Source organism: Nipponia nippon, unplaced genomic scaffold, assembly GCF_047370975.1.
Source record: "Nipponia nippon isolate SJK-2023a ecotype South Korea unplaced genomic scaffold, ASM4737097v1 scaffold_4, whole genome shotgun sequence".
Classification (NCBI taxonomy): domain Eukaryota; kingdom Metazoa; phylum Chordata; class Aves; order Pelecaniformes; family Threskiornithidae; genus Nipponia; species Nipponia nippon.
The window spans coordinates 91583861-91601583 of NW_028262358.1; the positions used below are offsets into that span (position 1 = coordinate 91583861).

General features: G+C 41.3%; 1 protein-coding gene across 3 annotated transcripts in view; it reads left to right on the plus strand.

Moving 5' to 3' along the window:
* Positions 1 to 17723, plus strand: part of FILIP1 (filamin A interacting protein 1) — a 112653-nt gene that overhangs the window by 27128 nt on the left and 67802 nt on the right. For 2 of the 3 annotated variants that reach the window (XM_087775495.1, XM_009475631.2), the window contains exon 2: positions 1908 to 2048. The exons of the other annotated variant lie outside the window; for it this stretch is intronic. The gene's annotated coding sequence lies outside the window, so the exon portion shown is untranslated. The remainder of the gene's footprint in view (positions 1 to 1907; positions 2049 to 17723) is intronic. 3 annotated transcript variants of the gene reach the window in all.

Consider the following 17723-nt stretch of genomic DNA (forward strand, 5'->3'; position numbering starts at 1 on the left):
TAACTTTTAAAGACAATAGTCTTGATCCTTCCGCTGTTCAAATTAATGAGAAAACTCTCACTGACTTTTTTGAAGGACAAACTTTTTGTAGGGCAAAGAATTAATTTCTGTAAATCCCATGTGTCTCATACAAATTATCTCTACTTTGCTTCTTGTAAACTGTCATGCCAGATGTGATTAAGAGCTTGTGGGTATAACAGCGTGATAACCTGAATTCTTGCACTTGTAGGAAATGCTTTCTACAATTAATAAATAAATAAATAGATGGATAATTGCTCAATTCTTTCCTAGAACTAGCTGTTCAAGACTGAAGTTTCCTAAACAAATTTTTAAGACAATTAATTTATTTATCAATAAAATAATCTGGTTTTTTTTCCTATAAAGCCAAGTTTACTTAATGTGTTTGCACCAATTTAACTGTGATTACAGCTGGTTAAGATTTCATTATTGTGTCTATCCTTGTGTTGTTCATAATCCAATAAATCTCGTTCCTTCAATTCAGAGCAAGGACAAAAGAAATCTACAAATACCAAGCTGATATTTACTATTTTGCAAGAATTCACATACAGTTTGTTAAGAAATAATGGGGAAATGTACCATACATGGTTCTAACTGCTATTAACTTAGACACCGTAGTAGTCCTGCTTTATTCCTTAAATGGTAATGTCCCTTGCATGACTACATTGTTATTAGGAGAACTATATAAATTATTTAATTAACAGTCAGTCTGTAGAGTTGAACAAAACTGTTACTGTTTTCTTTAAAAAGATCACAGCTTTCCGGAACACCATGTTCTCCTTGACCAAATGTTTTCCCAAAGGAAAGACCTCCATGGTCTCACAGCCCTCAGAAGCTCTCTGGCACCACCAGCCCTGCAACTGAGTCTGCCTGGACACATCACTGCTCAGATCCGTTGGCTCTGATCTTTCCATGCTAGCTGTCTCTGAAGTTGGTTTGACCTACCAAACTTTGCTTATACCATAACTGTGCTGCACAGTTGAGAAGGTCAAGGCAGAATTCAGGGAAACCACAAGGTGGATTCAAATTCTGTTTGTTTATGCAAACTAATCAAATGCATGAATGAGCTTTTATCAACATGAGATCTTGCCTCCCTCCAATGTTACGTCCCTGTTCCCCATATGCCCTGCAACATCCCCAGTTTTCCACTAGCAATGCTCCCAGTTCCCTCTGTGTCTGCTATACCTCCACGGTATTTGGAGTTGTCACCATGTCCCCAGCCTTCCTTTGTTTGCTTTGTGAGCTGTGAAAGAAAATGGTCTGCAGCTCTTGCTGTGCTATGGATTGCCCAGCTTGGCCAGCTAAGGGAGTCATACATTCTCACTGAGCAGCTAGAAGCCTGCAGACTGTGGTGCAGTGTGGCTAATAGATGGGCCAAGCTGGACATGTTACTTCTTTGCTGTCATTTCGTCATTTCATTGCATTGCACATATTCTGCAGAACTAGTCTACTCAATGAGGAACCCAGCGCATTACCTACCAGGTTTTTCCTTCCCTCGTTATGGCTGCTTTTTTTGGATGGAGGAGGTTACTTGGTGTTGATTGCTAAATTAAAGCAGAAAGCTGCAACTTGTGGTACCAACTCTTAGGAGGCAGCAGGAGTGCGAGCTTTTGCCACCTGGGTTGGTATAATATATCATACCTGCAAACATGTTGCCTAGTGTATTCTGGATTCTTCAGGTCGCTGTGCTCTGTCATGGCTTTGGAGACACATGGATAAAGTCAATGGGAATCTCTAAATTAAAAAAAAATATAAGTATTTTCAAGCCACTTTAAGTCTGGAAGTCTGTGTTTTCTAGCTGGCCTGCTGACTGGCAGGCAGAGCAAGCAGAACATGCTGCTTCTCACTTTGTCCTCCTGTGCAGCCCCTGAGCCTTATCTTTTCTCTAGGGAGCAGCAGGGAACCCAGTCAGCATCAGGTGGGAGCAGCAGAGCGATGGCAGAGGGACACCTCCATCCTCGACTCCCTCCTCCCCCCTCCGGACCTAGATTCTAGCGAAGCCCCTGCTCTGGAAGCATCCCTCGACACAGGTATTACTCCACACCACGGGCTATCCGGCTGACACTCAGGAGCTTCCAGGTGGAGCCATGCTCCTAAATTAATAACAGTCAGGAGATGCTCTTGCAATAGCATGGCTGGAAAGCAACACTTGAGCTTCCTGCAGATGTCAGCTCCAGGAGGTGACCAAAATGACTTAGGCCATCTCTTGTCTTTCAAAGGCTCATCTGAATTGCAGGGCTATCAAAGCCCTCAGGGGCTGTTGAGGATTACCAAGGACATCCTGAATGTACATTACTGTCCCTGAAATTTTTTAGCATAATAAGTTAATAATAAGCATCCCAAGTTAATGTGCTAGTGTCACAAGGAACTCTTCAGCACGTACCACTGATTTTTATGACCATACTGAGTGTCTCACTATATTCATCTGGGATTTTGGGGCTTTTAAAAAAAAGCCCCATTCCTAGTATCACATTGGTTATACAGCAATCTTTATTTCCCATTTTAAAATGCCTGACAGTGCTGGAACATACTTTGAAATTATGAACCCAGCTTAAAAACTGGAAGGCAATCACTAACTGATTTTATAAAAATTTCACAACTTTAAGCCAATATCATATCATATTTTTAAATGTCTGACTCATTTGGAAAACTTGGGATTGTCTATATTAATTATGGCCGCAGAAGATCTATCTCAACAGGCAGAAAAGCAACTCCATTTGTAGTCAAGGACTGCAAACACAATCTTCCTGGAATTGGAAGATGTACATTGTGCAATTTTTATGGCTTGTATAGCTTTTCTATTTTTAATTTGTCGAAACCTGCAATACATCATATAATCCTCCTTAAACTGTCATTCATAATGCTAATTTCCATTAACTTGGCATAAATAAGTTATTTTCTTTCTTAAATTTGTATAGTTACTATTTTGCCTAACAATGTTGCACAAGCAAAACTTTATTTTTATCTGATACAAAGTTGATGTGAGTATAAACTGCTAATGATGTGTTTCTACTTATGGAATTTTAAAACCAAATAAAAAAAAAAACCGCACAGTATTTTCTTTTTTATTTAAAAAAATGCATATATTATGAAGTCCAATAACTGTTCCATTACTTCAACAAATCATTTATTTAATCCTCCACCTTTATAGGCATTTGGAAAAGTTTCTCTGAGGTTTGAGAAAGCCTAATAAAATTGCACTTTTCAGCTTTTTTGAAGATAGAATGGGAAGAACAATTCTGGATTTTTTCCTTTCTAGAAATGCATCTTCAAGGTGTAAGAGATCAGTCAGTGACAAGTATTTATACAGAACTCCCCAGCCTTGTTCTTGCTTATTTAAATAGAGATAATGTCATGTATTTGGCTACCTGCAGAAATTGTTTGTGCAACATTACTTCATACCCTGGCTGAGCAGAGGGCAGGGGAGCTAAGCCTGCTGCTGGCACACCAGTTAGAATCATAGAATCATAGAATCATAGAATTGTTAAGGTTGGAAAAGACCCTTAAGATCATCGAGTCCGTTAACCTAGCACTGCCAAGTCCACCACTAAACCATGTCCCTAAGCACCACGTCTACCCTTCTTTAAATACCTCCAGGGATGGAGACTCAACCACTTCCCTGGGCAGCCTCTTCCAGTGCCTGACTACCCTTTCGGTAAAGAAGTTTTTCCTAATATTCAAACTAAACTTCCCCTGGTGCAGCTTGAGGCTGCTTCCTCTCATCCTATCCCTTGCTACTAGGGAGAAGAGACTGACCCTCACCTCGCTACAACCTCCTTTCAGGTAGTCGTACAGAGCAATAAGGTCTCCCCTCAGCCTCCTCTTCTCCAGGCTAAACAACCCCAGCTCCCTCAGCTGCTCCTCAGAAGACTTGTGCTCTAGACCCTTCACCAACTTCGTTGCCCTTCTTTGCACACACAGTACTCGAGGTGCGGCCTCACCAGTGCCGAGTACAGGGGCACTATCACCTCCTTGGTCCTGCTGGCCACATTATTCCTGATACAAGCCAGGATGCCATTGGCCTTCTTGGCCACCTGAGCACACTGCCGGCTCATGTTCAGCCAGCTGTCAACCAACACCCCCAGGTCCTTTTCAGCCAGGCAGCTCTCCAGCCATTCCTTCCCCAGCCTGTAGCATTGCATGGGGTTGTTGTGACCCAAGTGCAGGACCTGGCACTTAGCCTTGTTGAATCTCATACAGTTGGCCCTGGCCCAACGATCCAGCCTGTCCAGGTCCCTCTGCAGGGCCTTCCTACCCTCCAGCAGATCGACACTTCCACCCAACGTGATGTCATCTGCAATCTTACTGATGGTGCACTCAATCCCCTCCTCCAGATCATCAATGTAGATACTGAACAGGACCGGCCCCAACACCGAGCCCTGGGGAACACCACTCGTGACCGGCCGCCAACTGGATTTGACTCCATTCACCACCACTCTCTGGGCTCGGCCGTCCAGCCAGTTTTTAACCCAGCGTAGAGTGCACAGGAAACCCCCTTTTCCACCCCAATCTAGTGCCCAGTTGCAGGACTTACAGTTGCTGCCACCACGTGCCTTGCTGACTGAGATGAGTTCACGATGTCTGTGCCATAATGCTAAATGTTGGGTTCTGACAATATTTTTATTTTCTAGGCTTTCCTATCCCTCTAATTATAATCCTTTGTCTTCGACACATATGCTTATTTCAACAAGTCTGAGGTTTGTTGATACTTAGTGTTTGCTGCTTTCCACGGGGTATGGCCAGATGATTTCTAGTGCCTGGAAGGCCAGTGCTACAGCTGAGCCATGCTACCATGCTGGCATGTGCTGTCAAGCATTTTTCCATGCAGGCTTTTGGTTTTTCTTGATGCCAAAAAGTAATAACTTTTGTATCAGTAAGTACAATTATAATAAAGATTTTTTTGCAAGCATGACAGCTACCTTAGGTCAAGCACATGGCAACCTCCCAGCTGTACAGAGATTCTGTAAATATTGCCGTTCCATATCAGGTCAGTTTTGCAGGCCTAGAATCGACTGACAAACTGCTGACTGATTTTTTTTTAAATTTATACTGTTTGTTTGGCATGCAGTCGATGTTGTACACGATGAATTTAAAAGATATAGTAGGAAATCAGATCTTGGAATTAACTTTGATTAAAAGAGTTACAGAACTTAATATGGAGGCAAATAGTTTTTTTGGGTTTTGACTGAGTTTACTAATTTCTCTAAGACAGTGATATACAAATCCTAAAGCACTGTGCTGATAAAAGAAAATCTGAAGGTGCAACTAAATAGAAATGAACATGAACTAATGAACTTAATTTAGTTTCCTAGCTGATAAATATTATAATAATGATCAAATGTGTGTATTCCTCAAATTACATTTAGTTTAGCAGAGTCTTTCAGGTTTAAAGATATAAAATACTCCTAATGATTCAGTAAGGAAATATTTATTCAACATGAGGACTTTGTCCTGACTTTTCTGAAAGCCTTGTGAAGTATTCTCAGTATATATACAGCGGAGGCTCAGCTGGTTAGTCTGAGCTTGCTTTTTCTGGACAGCTGTGCTTAACCAGTCAGTTACTGGGTGCTCTGGAGAGAGCTGCCCTTTAACTTTCATCTGGACAGGTCTGAAAAAAACTCTTTCACCTCTGAAATTCCTGCAGTGTGCATGTGGACAAATACAGATAAAGAAAAGCTCTTATCTGTGGTCTATGCAGTGAATATTAAGAGGAGAGAGGTGGTACTCAAAGCTGACTTAGACATTGTCACTAGGGACAGAAACCCGAGTGAGGTTTATTCTCGCTGGGAGTAAAACAGTACATGAAATGTGAAATGAACACATAAGAATACTTTCTGTTACATCTTGTTTCTTAAGATGACTAAATATAGCACCTTAATATGACAAGAGGTGAATTTGCGCCCTTGCAGGAGGAAAACTGGTTAACCTTCCTTTTCCCAAACCACAGGTGAGAAGCTAAAAAGCAGTAACAGTACCATTTTGAGCAATGCAGAGGCAGGAGGAAAGATTAGGCTTTTGATCATAACTAGCACTTACATCTAAGAAAGCAGCTGCCTGGGCAGCACAGGGCCCGGCTCACTCCCCGCGGAGCCAAGATGTGATGGAGCTGCCAACAGCAGCCGCAGCAGGTCCTTGCCAAGGCCATGGGTCCACCACACATGCACAGCAGAAGCAGCCCAAAGTAATTTCTCAGTCACCTAAACTTCCTTGAAGGCAGCTGAAAAATATTTAAGTAAACAAATAAGTAATGCTGAGACATTACATAACTGCTGGCTCAGACAGTTTTTCACTAAATAAAGAGAAACAGTCATTTATTTATATGCTGCTTTCTTACCTGATTTACCAATCATATACCATCTCTATATGCATTCCCTTTTTTTTTTGGATGATGACCAAACTTTTTGGCACTATTGTGAAAAGTCAAATCAGTCTTTTAAATTTATATTGAAAGACCCAGTGATGCCTTAATAGAGGCACCCACCAATTTCCTTCAGCAACACTGAGACCCACATTGCTTTTCTGTCATCCAACTCCTCATGGGAAATAGGAACTTGAAAATTTTATGATTAATTTTCTTCAGATTTACCTTAGTTATTAAAAATGAGTCTCTAGTTTCACTTGCTCTAACTAAAAGAAAGCTAACATAGATCCATTGTTTATTGCTGTTTCTTAAATTACTTGTTTTGGGCAATAGCGGCCAAATTCCCCCCACTTTTCCTCCCAAGAAAGAGAGTTCAGCACAAGGAGTTGTGACTGGAGAGTCAAATGAGCTCATTTCCCAGTTAGGTAGCTCAATAAGGGTGAGCTTTTGACTCTTTTCAGTACTTTTTACAAATACTGGGTTCTCTGCTCCTCTTGGCCAGAAGCGTCCCTGCGGCAGTGGTCTGTGTACTGATGCCTTGTAGAAAATCCATCCCGACAGCACAAGACACTTGAGTTTGCGACTTCATTAACACAAAGTTGTCAGGGTTGGTTATAGCAGGGACTGTGAGGGATGGACACAGTCCCCCATCCTCTGTCATGTCCTAACATTTGCCACCAAGTGTGGCACTGTGTCAGATGCCGATAATGAGGTGCCAAATACCTGCTATTGCCTCCCTATCCAACAGCAAAATCAGCCTTTGTGATGATACATTTATGGATCCAGCACCAGTTTATCGGTCAGCTTACTGATGTGCCCAAATTAGGGGCACAACCTCTTTAGAGAGGTCAGCGGTGGCTCAGAGGGGCAAAACTGAGACCTCCCAGCACATCCCAGGGGCAGGATGCAGCGGTGCCCTCCAGACATGTCCTCTCACAGGGAGACTGGATCAACACCACCCTCTGCCCAGCGCCTTTTTCCATGGAGAGAAAATCAGGGGATGCTTTCCCTGATAGACAGGAGCCATGGCAGGCTTCAGCAGTGGTCACTGGAGCTGTATGGCTGAGGGCGAGGACAGGCCTGAAGTCTTAACATAGCCTCAGAGAGCTCGGGCTTCATTTCAAAGACACTGCAGATTATGGATGAAACCTAAACTCCTAGCTCAGTCACACAAATGAGATACTTAAAGCTGAACAGTGTGAATTTGTGCCAGTGCGGATGATTTTATCTTCATGTGGGCTTGTAAAACACCCACTGCATTTGTAGGAGCTCTTTTTAATATCTTTCCATGGCTCTAAACTGAAATTACTTTCTAAGAAAAGCAGCTAGGGATTTTTTACTCTACCTAGTGGAAAAAAAAAATTCAAACTTTTTAAAAAAGTTAAGTAAGGTAGGGTGTTTGGCTAGTTGCAACAAGGCAAACACAATTCACTTAGATTTTATCCCTGTTGAAATTGGATTTTAAGAAGTCACAGACATTAAAGCAACTTGAATCTGGCAGCAGGTAATTTTAGTTATGTTAATGCGAGACCAAGCCCATGCAGAGATATTTATTTGCTTCTTACTTGTCTCTTCCTTCCCTACTCAAAGTAGCTATGCTGTGTTTTCAGCTTAGCCTGATTTTTTGCTCTGAATTAAAAAGCCAGGTGAAGATTTGAGCAGATTAACATTGACAGGCTGTTAAAAAAGAAATCAAAACCAGCTCAACCTGTAGATGCAGGATAACTCTTTAACTTCATTCTTTTCAAGTGAAGAAATTGTCTAGGGATTTTGAAACCAAGACATTAGACGAGGCATGTAAATATGGTTTCTATAAATGAAAGCTATTAAAGTAGATGAGGCCATTTTCAATGCCCAGGTGAGGTATCTGCAGGTTTTTGTGCTGCTCCCTGTCAGTGTGAGACATTGGTATTATTTAAGTCAGTTAGGCTGACATTTGCTTCTTTACTTTCTTTGCCACAAGTTCTGAAGTCAGTGGAAAGCCTGCAGGATTACTGGGAAATAATGACAGTCACTGGGCTGGCACTGCCAGGAATGATGTAAGACTCTCCTTTCCTTCTACCTCTTTACAAATAGTAATGACAAGTGAAGGCCAGGGCTTTAAATTATGCAAGGGCCACTCTGGAGCCCTGCAGTGCTAGTCCTCTTATCAGTGACATGAAGCAGAAGAGCTCAAAGTTTGTGCCACCAAGCCCAGCAAAAGCCAGTAGAAGCCTGGTGTGAAGTGGGGATATTGTGCAACCTCTCTTTCTGCTTCAGCTGCTCTGTCTCTTCCTGACCCCTGCTGAACTGCTCTATCTCCAGACCATCCTTCAGTAGCAACTTAAAAATACACCTCTAGAATAAGTAATATACTTCTGCATGCCTTGATGTAACTTACTTGAAAAAGTATGGATTCTTTTGTGTTTTCCCACCACTCTCTGCTTATTTTCTCTCTGCAGACTGTGCATTTGTGGTGAGTTGCACTTTCCCTTTGCACGGCTGATTAGTTTTCCATTTCCTTTGTTTGTAAAAGAGCAGGCTGTAGAAAGGAAACGCTGTAAATTAAAGAGAGCCAGGGCATGAGCACAGATACTGGAAGGTGCATGTCTGTACTCTTATTAAACCGTTGGAGTGGTCCCCGGCACACTTTTGGCCAGGCCACTTAACACCCTCCTGAACCATTTGAGAGCATATTCCAGGAGTCAGCATGGGCTAGGAGCAATTCCCAGTGGGCAGTGTGGAGGCAGCCAGCATGTTATGGATGCTAAGAGGGCTTAAGAGCCTGAAGGATTTTCCAGGACAGCTGGCCTCACAGTCAGAGAGCAGTCCTGGACATGGTTAATCTCCAGTATACATGTAGCCAGAGAATTCCTTTTTGTTTTTTGCCAACAGGAAAAATATTATTGTAAAACCACCAAAATTGATAGTGAAACTCAAGGGCAGGTTTAGTATCAGAGACTATTTTTAACTCCTTGTTTTGAAACCAGTTAAACTTCACAGAGGAGGAACCTCTTGGGAGGTGGAAGGCAGCCCAGTCTAACGGAAGGGGTTAAATTCACCTCTCACCAAACGACCAGGCATTCATGTGCAAGCTGGTACTCTGTGTCTATCAACAACTGAAACTTCCTACAAAGGATTCACTGAGAGAGATTTGGAACTTGCTCCCTGCTTTGGTTGACAGCTGAAATTTGAGATGCTGCAGATGTGTTTTTACACTCTTGTCTCTTGGAGACAATATTTGTAGAAGATACAGGTCCTCTGTATAATTTTTTTCCCTTTGCTGTAAAATCTGTAAGGGTATCTACATTGTGATTATTTTTGGTTATTTTTATAAAACACAAGAAGGATAAATTAGTCAAATGTAAAAGGTAGCTATAGTTGTTTACTGGTTTCAGCAAAATCAAAGCTGTGCAAATCATGGCTACCGAAAAGAATACGGGATTCACAATTCACGTCTGGTCAGCAAGAGACAGCAAAATACTTCCCTCGACCCAAAGCTCGAAGTTTGCTTTTGGGACATTTAGCTTTTTGTCTTGTCTCACACTTGTTAAAATCCAAGTTAATTTTGAAATAAAAAATAATTTTAAAGTGAAAAGTTGAAAGAGATTTTGTAGAAAGCTAATAAGAGTTAGTTTCCTCATTTCGTAACTGCATTACCTATTTGTCCTGTGGTTTGTTCCTAGGTTAAAGTAGGATTGCAAGGACCACAGAATTACTTTACTTGCCATCCTGTGTTCCCTCAGTGATATATCAGTTTTAGGTACTTTGGTTTGTCATTGTAAGGATGGGGACAAGGGACTCGGAGGCATGTGATGATTATCAGCCTGCTCCTGTCTATTGCTGCTTTCAGCAGTTTCCTGCCATCTTGGAAGCAGAAAATGCATTGTTATAGGAGCAGTGGTCTTTAGAAACTACTTACAAGAGATATCGCATGGTTCATAAGTTCACAGTGTATTTGATCTTGCAGGTTATCAGCTTGGTTCTATGCTGTCAACAAAAAGAAATGACTAATGCTTACCTAACACCAAAGATTACCCATCTGCAGGAGTGAAAAATCTTTGGTAGGCCAGCTAATCTGCATCACCTCTTTTACCATTTTCCAGGCACGTTCTGGCTGTCAGGTGATAAAACAAATGTTTAGCGAGTTTGGACTGAAACTAATAGTGACATTGCTAGCTTTATCTTCATGTGAAGTCCACGGTTTGTTTTTCAATTGAAATGGCATAACTCAAAAGGGCAGAAAGCTGTAAAACAATATGTGAAGAATCATGATAGGACACAGTGCTCATCCAGCCCTCAAGGGGTGGCTATGTCTCAAGACAGGCTCCATCAACTGGGTGCAAGGTACGCAGCCCCAGGAAGCAGGGGCATTTCTTTCCTCCAGGGATTTTCCTCCAGGCTTTTCCTTCAAATCGGGAGCAGTCCTGGGCACAGGACACTCCAGCGGGCTGGAAACAGGCTGGGAAGCAGGATGAGTAGGAACCACCCTACTCCCATGTCTCCCAGCTCAGCTGAAACGTGCTAGAAAGGCTGCACCGCAGGCAGTTAGCACTCTTGCCACCTACCTTGCTCCTGACCAGTCCCCTTCAGCCACATAGCCACTCCAGAGAATAAATGCCTAAACCCTCGTCAGACCTAGTGGCATGTTTGTCTAGTGGTGTCAGCTACTTGAGCTGTCTCTTCTCTATGACTCCTGTTTGTACTTTCTGGCAGCTGGGAAGCACAGTAATCAAAACACGGGTAGAATGATATATAAAAGTTTATTTTTTTGACTGAATCATGATCTAATAGCTTATCATTCCTCATGCCTCATGTATCCAAGATGTTTTTCCAGATGAAGCCTGGGAAACATGAATCTTTGTGAAACAAGTCTATGTTACTCCTTAGTTGGTCAGTATGCATTACTCAAGTAAAAGTATTCCAGCTGAAACCACAAGTTTTCCTGAAAATGACAAAATTAATGGAATTATACCAGCATAAACTCTGTTCTTTGTAAATCTGCACCATAATTTAGCTAGAGAAGAGTTTATCTTGGAATTAAGAAAACGGTGCTAAAGTGGTATAAATCTGCCTTAGTGATGACTGTGTTTCCTCTTTTAGTTTTGTGAAATCCTTTTCTACTTTCACGCAGATTATACCTGTTCAGAATGGCACCTGGATATGGAATTTTCAGAAATATTTTTCTTTTCTTCTTGAGAATACATTTATGCTTATTCCTCTCATTTCTTTTTTTAAGCAAAGGAACTATTGTTGATATAATCCTTGGTGAATATAATTCATGTGCTACTATGTTCCACTGTTATAAGAATCAATTTTAGAAGCTATAAAATAGATCTTTGATAAAGCAAAAAGGCTTTGCTGATTCTCATGCTGCACCTCAACAAGAGTGTCTGCTATAACTTTGCTACTTTTCTACACTATTTGCAAGCAGCATAAAAAGAAAAGTTCTGTTCACCAAAATATATTAGAGAATAATGAGACAGCGATGACTTGATAGAAGAAAATAATCTGTGTCCTGCATCTAAAACAGTCACTGCATTTTTGTCAGATACCATTAACAGGGACAAATTCTGCTTCTTTCTCGTAATTAAAAAGACTCAAGTTTCTTCCACCGATGAGCCTCCATGTATGATATGACAGAATGAGGGAGACACTGTGACATCCATCTGCCACGGGGAAATATCTCCTCCCTGTGAAGGCTCCTCTGAGCAATGCCAAAGCCTCTGCCCCTCACTCAAGCGCAGGCAGTGGGTGCAGCCCAGGGACCAGCCCAATCTGCTGTATCTGGCAAAGGACTTACAGGGTGGGAAGGAGCCCACAGAGCAGCACTCCCAATGCAGGTGGTGCAAACCCCGCTATGGAGGTAGCGTCAACAGGATGACATGAATATTTCTTCTTCAGTGCGTGAGGCTCAGCACGTGTGCTTGGGCATTGCTCCTCCTAACACCTGTATGACAAATGCTTTTCCAGTGCAGCAAGCAGACCAAGTGAAAGGATGAAGGCAGTAGGGGTGTTATGTAGCTAGACTAGCCACAAGTCCTCTCCCAGTCTGTATAAGAATTACAGCCCTGTGGTTGGTTACTCAAGCTGTTTACTGAGTAGAGAATTGTCCTGATTCATAAAGTATCCATACCTCCATGCCAATACTCCAACAACAAGGGCAAGCAGCTAACACATGCTCTCGCAAAAGCACACGAGTAATGTATAATAGTGTCAGAAGGAACAAAGAGCTTTTCTTGTTTGCTTTTGCAGATAAGTCATGATGCATCCGACGGCAAGAAACTGGGGGAGGGTTAGAGAGCACAATGGATTAGTGCTCTAGGCGTGAACGTTTAGAAGTTCAGGAAACTCCAGAATTGCTAAGGGTAGATATTTTTTCCGTTCTTCATTGTATTAGTCATTTGGTTTAGCACTCTCCTCTGACCAGCATGACTGAAGCAAGCACTGGAGTCATCTGCAAAAGCAAAACCAAGAATGAGGTCTGCGTTCCCTTGGCACAGTGTTCTTCGGCTATTGCACAGTCCGGAGTCTGACACGTGTCTGCTTCATGCAGCATCCAAGTCCAACTGGGCAGCATTGCTCAGCATGCACCTCTACACAATGCAGCCATCAGTTCCTACCTGGTCCTATGACAACCTCTCGGTAGCGTGATTCCTTTTTATTTCTTCAAGTCAGACAAAACAATAATGACGAACATTTGCAGAGTCCAGGAAAACAGCCTGGAATAACTAATAATAAAATGAATAATTTCAATCAATCTCTGAGGTGGTGTGAACAGTCACATCTCTACTTGTTTGTCCTGTGAAAGCCACACCACTGAGGCCATGTAGCCTTAGTTCTGGCTATCCAGATCCCTTGGGGCTAAAGCCAGCTGTCCTCATCTGGGGTGGTCCTTGCTGAGGACTTCTAAGCCAACAAGGTTGATTTGGTGTCCCTATCTTCCTCTCTTCCTGACTTCTGAGAAGGTGTCTCCTTTTTTTTGTATTTTTGTTTGGTGTTTTTTTCTTAGTATCTACTACTTGCAGATACAGATTGATACTATTTAAAACATTTTCCAGCTCTCCTCCTCATTTATGGGGTATTTCAGATCTGATGGAGGTTTTCTGTCATTTGGCCTCCATTTTGAGTATATTTAAATTATTTTTCACTCCTGGTGCTGTACATTGATCGGTAATCACCGGGCAGAGATTTGGCTTGCTCAGTGCCTGAGTTCTCAGCAATATCTCCCCTGTGTACCAGGCGGTACCTGCGCAGCGGGACCTCTGAAAGATACAGTTCCCCATCGTACAGTTTCCAAAGCCACAGCTGAGAAACAATTCCAGTTTTGGCTCACTAATAACTCAATTGCACTGATCCTACAATATATTGTTAGCCTGTCAGAAACCCAGCCCTTTCATGTGATACCTTAATCAGTTACATCTGCAACTGAACTCCAGACTACAAATTTACAGCCAAAGGCAACAACCATATCATGGCTGTAAATCAATTTTTATTATAACATTATTGTTATTGTTATTGTTATTGTTATTGTTATTGTTATTGTTATTGTTATTGTTATTGTTATTATTTTAAAGGAACGCACTGCAGAGCCAAAATCAGCATGTCCAATTAGCAGGAGGGACCACAAGTTCAAAGAACCTTTTTGCATTATCTGATTCTAATAGCACTAGTAACAGAGCCTAATCTAACCTGTCATTTCAAGAACTATAGGGAGAACAAATTGCCGTCGACGGGGAAAAGGTTTGGAACAGCATGCAGCCTGTCCTCTCCTGACATCCTACTCAGCAAATTCCTGCGTAGGATGTCAGGTTATTTCATAAAATCTTGTGTGGACTGCTAACTTGTGAAAACCAAAGGACCCGTGCCCAGAACAACAATACAGCCTCAAGTAAATAACCCTAGCATTTGTCCTTTGTGCTTAAAGCTTAACAGATGAGTGAAACAGAGGAGAGGCTGAAGAGTTCCCATGCCAAGTACCAATGCTGTGAGCACATATTGAAAAGAGTAGCCAATAAATGTCGAAATCAAGGTGACTGATCATATAAAGACTTCTTGTTTGACTGGAGACTGTTAGGAAAGGTTTCCAGTTTAATATGCAATATGATGAGGGATGGAAAAAAACCAGTAGAGTTAAATATTAAATGCTAAAGTCATTATAAATCATACCAGCTATTTCTTCAGGGAATACAATCCCTTCAGCAGATCAGGAATGCTGTAAGATAGAGAGACGTGATCAGGGCGGACAGCAGGAGGACATTTGCTAACAGTGTTAGACTAGCAGTGCCCCCAGAAGCAATTTTGGAACCCTGGTGAAACAACAGATAGGCAAAGTTTGGGGATTCTGGTATTTGCATACCAAAATAATGTTGTGCAACTGCTCAGAAACTTTTCTTCTTTATCATGATGCCATCAGAAATACAGATGGATGTCCAAAATGATAATACTAGGCACTCCTTTCCAGCACAGTATTTCAGCCAAGATCACTGGTATGTTCTGGCTACTTCATGCTGCTCTAATTAAGACTCAGTCATCCTTACAGCTGCTTTGTATTCCTAGAGCACTGCACAACAGCTGGATCATGCCGCTGATTTTGGCCCTTCAACTCCTTGGAAGTTACTGTGAGAATATCAAAACTTTGGCCCTTTCTGTCACCATTTAAGCTTGAGTTCACCTGCATCTCTGGCTTCAGCACACAACACCTTTGCATTTGGGTAACATGCTGGAAAAGTATCAACATCGTAACCGAAGACAGAGTAGGTGTTAGTGTTACACTGATTTTGGCAGGCTTTCACACAAAGAAATGCTGTTAGGGGCAATGTCCCCAAGAGTGACAGACCGTCTGCCACACTTACTGTGATGTAAGACTTGCTGCAAAATAAATCTACAAGTGCTAAAGAAATTTTTGAAAAGGCCAAGTTTGACTTCCTTCAGCAACAATCATATTCTAATTGGCTAGTTGATACAAAACTCCAGATTTTGGAGTTGGTTAAGCTGCTCTGCTGCTGTATTAATGAATTTTAAAAAAAGATAAATTTGTATCTGTCCTTTGTGGACCTATATTGATTTACACCAAGTAAAAGCACACTTTAAATATGCACTCCTTATTTCTCTGTTAGCATGCTTATAAACCTATAGTCAACTACTCAGTCTTTACATGGCTTCATGAATTGTTATCTCAGCTCCCAGAGGGACAGATGGATCAAAGTGGCTATCTTGAGTTATGATGTGACAGGGTGACACACCACCGTTCGTGAAGTCTAACATATCCAGCTAAGTGCATCTGGTTGATTATGCAATGATTGAGGTGGATGATGTGTCTCAACTAGTCATGAGTTAAATTTCAAATTAATTGTGCACCTTCAGGTCTAACAGTTGAGTCATCTTACTATGGAGAAATCACTAACGCAGCATGTTACTAAGCAGAATACACTGTAATGTAATAATCTGTTTTCCATTGGAAAACATATGTAAGACAGACTTGCAATATTTGTTCTTAAAACATGTAGGATGTTCTAGAGCCATGAAGCCATTCACTGTAAGCCATGGAAAATAGGTTTGTTTTAGAGATGAAAGTGGCTGGAGGCTGTGACCCACAGGGACTCAGAAGGAAACACTCAGAAAATAGAGACAGATTGAATCCCAAGTGCTCTCTCCTGAGAGGAAGCATGGTTGGAAAGTTTAAAACCCATTAAAGTTAAACAAATTGAAAAGCCCTATCTGAGAGGAAACATAGTACAATGTTTATTTTTCCATTACAAACCTGAGACCTAAAAGATTTCCTGAGGTTCTCAGGTATTGTTCATGCCTATAATGGAGATCTGTTTTTAGAAAGCATAATTCATGTGTTTAATCCAAACTGTTTGATGAAAAACACACTGCATAAGAATTCAGGAAGCTAAAGGCCATTGTATACCTGTATCACATATTGTTTGGATAGGAGCAGACCTACAATGCAAGGAATGTCATTGTGAAACTCTCTCACTCAAAAGCATTGGGTCTAATTCTCTCCCCATTTACGCTGCTGGATGAATTCCACTGAATTAATGAAGTTAAGACATGAGTTACCAACGATAATAAAAAGACAATCTTCCTGCTGAGTGTGAAACTACCAAAATGCAAGGCTAATGTGAGCAAGAGATTTATAACACTGGCCTGAGTCAAGTCAGTAGAAAGCCATAGCAGGCCCAGCGTAACATTAGCCAAGCTGATTAGTCAATGTATTTTAGGTTTTGCCCTATCACTAGTGAACTGCTGCTCTGAGATCCTTATCAGAAAAGTATGTGATGTTAACAATGTTGAGAAGCATCTGTTTGACTAATGAACAAGCTGCAAACTAAACCCAGAGATGAATTTAAGGGAGAGGAAAGATTTGGAAGCAGTGGAATACTATTCATTAGATCTATTGATATAAAAACTGGGCAAGTTTCAGACATACAGACCTTTCTTCAGTCTGTTCAAATTGTAGTTGATCTAAAGCAAGATATTTCTCAGTGCAGATCTTGCTTTCTAGGATTCTTAGACTATCTTGAGTAAACTGGATTTAAGTAAAAAATTAAGGTACCAGAAAATATGACCATATACAAAAGTAAATTGGAGTAAGGCAACATAAAGTCCTGATGGCTTCCCTTGTCTGTTATACAAGCAATTTCAAGTAGGATGAAGAATATCTAATTTTTAGGAGATCAACTTACTTTTTACATCTGAGTTTGGCCCTGAACCAAGCCTAAATTCACTATTGCCTTTGTATTGTGTATGACAAATATCCTGATTACAAATAACAACCAAGGTTTTCTACAGTTAAACACTGAAAAAAATTACAAAGACCTACTTCAACATAACATAGGAAGGTGACAGGATACCAAGGTGGCAGGATAGCAATATGGGTCCATATATAAACATGTCGGAGTATCTTATGCACATCTGTTTAATAAAGATAAGTAATGAAATACACACTGATGAACCTGTCTTGTTTTCTGTGCCATTGTTAGTCATTGACACAGGACCAGACCTTACAGGGTAAATGGGATTTTAAGGGCTAGCAACCTCCCTGGCCAATCTGCAGGGTCAAGGGGGAAGAAAGGAGAGAGATGTTCATAAGAGAACACAACAGAGAGGCAGACTAAGCTAATTTTAGTTGAATGTGTTGTGTGGATGACAACTTGAAAAGGGCTGATGGGTAAGAAAGAGAAGAACCGTGAAAAGATTTGAAGATAAGGGCAAGTGGTTTAATTTGATATTGCTGAATGGCATTCAGCAGAGGGAATCAGAGAAGACTGTTGTTTGATGAGAATGATACACAGGAAGGATGATTTTCACAGCTATGTTTTGTGTGACAGCAAGGCTATGTTACTTGTAAACTAAA